This window comes from Tenebrio molitor, unplaced genomic scaffold (genome assembly GCF_963966145.1).
Source record: "Tenebrio molitor unplaced genomic scaffold, icTenMoli1.1 SCAFFOLD_899, whole genome shotgun sequence".
NCBI lineage: Eukaryota > Metazoa > Arthropoda > Insecta > Coleoptera > Tenebrionidae > Tenebrio > Tenebrio molitor.
In genome coordinates, this window is record NW_027184283.1 from 1,231 (window position 1) to 6,729 (window position 5,499).

At 37.6% G+C, this 5,499-nt stretch overlaps 1 non-coding gene across 1 annotated transcript; it reads right to left on the reverse strand.

Annotated features, from left to right (window-relative positions):
• Positions 1 to 4,283: 4,283 nt before the first annotated feature.
• On the reverse strand, positions 4,284 to 4,403 carry LOC138141095 (5S ribosomal RNA). The gene has a single exon (XR_011162984.1). It is a non-coding gene; the product is annotated as a 5S ribosomal RNA (ribosomal RNA).
• Between the last annotated feature and the right edge of the window lie 1,096 nt (positions 4,404 to 5,499).

Genomic DNA, 5,499 nt, shown 5'->3' on the forward strand with positions numbered 1-5,499 from the left:
TGACCCTGTGTATTGTTCATTGGAATTAAAATAAAAAAAACGTGATTTCGTCAATCGCCGTTATTTGCGACTTCAGGCAACTGTCGCTAAGAGCTATTTTTGTTTCTCCGTTCAATTTCCCGATAAAATCGTCGACTTAGTTATTAACTAAGTTCTTCAGTTAGGTGGTATCAACAATACCACAATAGCCATGTTGCCGGAGTTTTTTGATAAAAGACTTGCTAGTTGGAATACAGAAAATATTTACCAAACACCTATTCACGATAATAAACCGGGGCACTATTGTGGGTTTTCGGTTGGTTTTATATTATATTAGGTACTCACCCTTCGTAACGTGTCTCCACGAAAAAACGTCACTTTCACACTAACCACCTTTCGTTTTAACTCTCGCGACGATAACTGAAATGTTGACGCGCGCCGGACAGATTCACGGACATACAACCACCCACCCACCCCGCGCCCCGGTTTCCGTCTGGACTGGTTCTGTCGTCCGAGTGAGTGCCAAAAATTAGCGTTCGTCTATTAAATGATTGTCGGATGATGATTATTGACGGACACTTTTATCGCACCCGATCACACTTTAGTTACTACCTACGTTTAGTATCGACGACGCATCGTTTCGATTATTGAAATTCGAATTGAATTTTTTTTTTTTCTAGTTTTCGACGTAGATTCGCGTGACACAAATATTATGAGCCTTTTTGGATCGATTTCGTGTGCATCACGCCATTTCTACGGGCGAACGTGAATGTGTGATGTTGACGTGATGGAAGCAACGTTTAGGCAATCCGCATTACGTATTACTATCAATTATATTTTAAACGAATGAAAACTTCAATTCAGAAGTGTGATAATCCCGATCCATTCAAGTTTTGTTAATTTTAGATTAAAAATGCGTGAGTATTGTACTATTGCTAACGATGCCAAAACATCGCATATTCAATGTAAAAAGAACAAGAGCAACGGGCCATTAAGTTAATTTAAAAATAACTCGTACCGGATAAGTCGAATACGTATCCAGGGAAAATTTATTAATTTTAAAATTGACCGGCGGAAACAGGTTCTCGCCTCCCACCACTTTTGTGTAGCGGCCGCCAAATCAATTTTGTTTTTATATAATTGATTCAAAAAATTGAAATTCACGCATAGTTATCTGTGCCTGAAGTGGGTCATTTTCATTGCATTGTTAGTAAGATCGAAACCATAGAAACCATACAAAACGCATACGACTATTTCTGTTTTTCATTTCACGCACTGTTTTTTATTAGTTACCTAGCAACATGGTCACTGCATTGAAACTTCAGAGTTCCTTCAAAAATTTGAATTTTTAATTTCAATTTTTTGAATCAATGATTTAATATAAAAATAACTATTGTGGAAAACAGCAAAAAATAAAATAATACCACTAATTGGCGGCTGGTCAGGATAGACCTAACGTTCGAAATTTAGAAAAATATTTTTTTTATTTTAATACTGTTACTTTTCTAATGAAGTGCGAAATAAGTTGTGCCCCATAGCTATCTTTTTTATTTTTCACTACGACAATTACAAAGTGTTGATATTCACAACTTTTCGTGAGCACTTCGATAGAAATGAACAAGAACGCAGGAAAATTCCACACCGAATATTAATATTCTGTCTTGGCCCATGTTTACTTTTATCTACCGCAAAACAAAATGTTCGGATTTGTCAGGGGTATTCTGATTTAAAAAAAGAAGAACATTTGACGAATATTTTAAGTCTCAAACGTTTGGAAAATAATGCAACAACAATTCATAGACTACAAAAAAGCCTATGATTCAGTACCACATTCATGGTTAATTAAAATTCTTAAAATTTATAAAATTAATATTAAATTAAATCACCTTCTTTATATGGATGACATAAAACTTAACAATAACTGAAAATCAATCAATATGTCGTGGTCATTACGAAAATTTAGAATATATAACTAAAGAAGGAGAAATCATTAAAAATTTAAATAAAGGAGAATTTTATAAATATTTAGGTATTAATCAATCAAATCAAATTAAATCTATTCTTTTGGTGTTATAAAATGGTCCAAAACTAATTTAAAGAATATAAATATTCAAACTAGAGTTCTCTTTACAAAATTTTGTAAACATCACCCCAAATCTGCTGTTGAAAGATTTAATTTACCACGCGAAAATGGTGGTAGGGGTTTTTCAAATCTAGAAATTCTACAACACAATCAAATTGCTTCACTAAAAAATTATTTTCTCAATAGAGCTCGTGATATGACACTATAGCAAATATAAAACAAAAGTCTTTACATGGGAGATATTTTAAAGAGCTGAGGGTTTTATATTTGCAATACAAGATCTTGCACCGTTTTGGCTCACAGCGAATATAAAAAACGTCATGATATATTCGCAAAAATTATACACATGAATTTAGCAGTTAAATTCAATTTATTAAAGGATACACAACCACATTACATTTATAAACCAGAAAGTTGTTTAGAAAATGACAATTACAAATTATATTTTGATCGCACAGTTTTAACTGACATTCACATTCAGCATAACAGACCAGACATTATTATTTTAAATAAACAACAAAAGCAAGCATATCTTTTAGATATAGCTGTTCCAAATTCACACAATATAACACAGACATATAATACAAAAATTAATAAATATATTATTATAATTTCAGCAACAGGAATAGTACCGCAATCTCTTTTTAAAAATTTAAAAATTTTGGACTTAGAGAACACATAAAACACAAAAAAGTCAAAATGTGGAGGCGAGACGCCGGTAATTATGTTGATAAGCACTGCACTACTGCCGCCGGGTGGAGGTGGGATACGAAAAGAAGATGCTCTCACTGCTCTCACTCACAATAAGTTCGGAAAAACCGAATTTTATTATCGTATTTAATTGACGTCACAGTTACTTTGGCGAAACAGGAGCTCGCTTTTCGAAGGCATGATGAAAAAGACAGACGAATCAATTTGATATATAAAACCTAACAGGAACGGCTGGTCCATGAGGTCATTTGGGTAATGACCCCCTAAAAAATAAAGGTTTTACCCAACACCAGCCGCGACTGCAATGTACACAAGACTATGACTGCTACATATTATGTTATTTCAACCAAATCAGAAGTACAATAATTTTGAAAAGTAAGTGCAATGTATACTTCTAAATCTATCTAAATTTATTAATATGTAATTTTTTTCAAAACTATCGATCTTTCTTTGAAACATTTTCAATTCACAATTCACTGTTGGAAGCGCTGTACTTTTTAGTATAAATACGTATACGAAAAATTAAAATAATAGTTGAATTAACACATCGTTAAATGTTACGAGGAACATAGTTTTTTGGATTACACAGCAAAATCTTGGAATTTCAGTCCGATATTACTCCATTGAGTCTTTGGACTCACAAATAAATACCTCGAAAAGCCGACAAACATCTGTCTAGAACTTTTCTAGTAACCAGAGGGTATCGTAAACGACCCGTGTTTAGACCTCTTTCGTGAAAGTGACCGACCGCCGGCGCCGCTCGATTTCGTCATAAATCTCAGCCGTACCCCCCACGATAATTGACAAGTCTGTCATACAGCCCTACCATTTAAAACCTTTATTCTCTTCGTTTTAAAAATAGTTTCGCATGGTTTTTCTCTCTTCTCGTTTTACAATGGTCCAGTGACTAATAAATGAGTGTTGTGTTATGAGTTTGTTCGAGCTCAAAAAAACGTGGTTCGAAATTGTTTAACGTTTAACGAATGGTAAGTTATTCTAGTTTTTATGTTGGTCTTAACGTGTTAGGGGCCAAGAATACAACATTGTCTGTCCATTATAACATAGAACTGATATGTTGAATTCAGATCTCTAATTATTTAAAAACCAAAAAAATAAAGCAGCAGTCAAAGTGGCATGTACGCGTAACCTAATATATATTTTTTTTACATTAAAAGATCGCCGTCTTCCTCGTCGCACTTACGACATTTGCATATGTTATCTTTGTTAAACTCACGGAAGGAATATAATGAACCGGTCACCCGTCCAAGTGCTGACCGCTGCCCGCGTGGCTTACCTTCGGTGATCGAACGACAACCTTTACCGTTTGACGAGTTTTTATTCTGCAATTGTTTACAATTAATCGACAAAAAAAATTGTTTTCTTAATTATCTAGTACTTAAAGCTATGAATCTACATTATACGGGTCTGTGCATGTTTCCGAATACCTGCACGAAAAACAAATCGGTTCGGTGGTTGCTATGGATTTCAAAAAAAAACAAAAAGTGTTGGGGGGCAACGGCACGCGGTGTTCCCAAGCGGTCACCCATCCAAGTACTGACCGCGCCCGACGTTGCTTAACTTCGGTGATCGGACGAGAACCGGTGCTTTTCAACGTGGTATGGCCGTTGCCGTGGTGTTTAGGTGTGATCGTTGGTGTAAAATATATTGCTTTTAACATTCCGATGCACGAATATGAACATCAAAACGCGATGCGTTTCGTTTCCGTATGCACTTACCCTCTGACGACCGACGTCGGACCGAACTAACGGGAAATCCCACAACAACCACCACGTCACGCTCTAACGACAAGAGAGACTACTAGACGGACTGGCGATCTCCCGCGTCGCACATTTTTCGACCGCCGGCGGCGGTGGAAAATCCAGAATTTCACCCCACCTACCGCGCTGCTTGCTCCGACGACGACGAGATTCCCACATTTGGATCGACCGAAATATGTAAGTAATATCAGGAAGTTCCGATTTTCGAGAGGAGACCTGTGTTTCTATTTACCTATCTATAATAATTATCGTTATAATCATCATATCATTATTATTATTATTAACATTATTATTTATTACCATTATTATTATTATTATTATTATTTATCGTCCCTCGGATTCGGCGATCTTCGAAAATCCAAGTTGGACCGTTAGACATTCGAACGCGGTGTGCGTGGCTGACGAGTTGTTATTTTTGGCGTTTTTTCTTCGATCTTCACCCCGACTTCGGACGACGCAGGTCGGACACGAAATTACGAAGAGAGAAAGACGGAAGAAAGGAAGAAAACCTGAAGATCCGTCGAAGAAAATATCGGAAAACTCGTAGGTGCGGCATCGGTCGGACGATGAAGACCGTCTCCTTTCGGATGATCCTCTCGACGGACTTTCGGCCGTCCCGAAGGGTCCGGACGGCAACGGGACCCGTCGTCGACTCGTCCCGTTTCAACTTCCGCCGAAAACGATCGACCTGAACGTCGGAGAGGCGGTTCGCGGCATCCTGTTGTCGGAATTGCCTCGGTTCGAACACCAGGTCCTTTCTGTGCTTCGACCGTTTCGGAAGCGTTTGGCGACGCGAAGATGTCGTAAAATCGAGAAGGTGGCGCGGTATTCCGGGAAGAGATGGACCAATATTTCGGCGAACGAAATATGGATTCCCGGAATCGACGCGTCTACCCCGCACCGCCGACGTAAACCGTCGGTCCCGAATCGAAACCGTGACGACCCGGA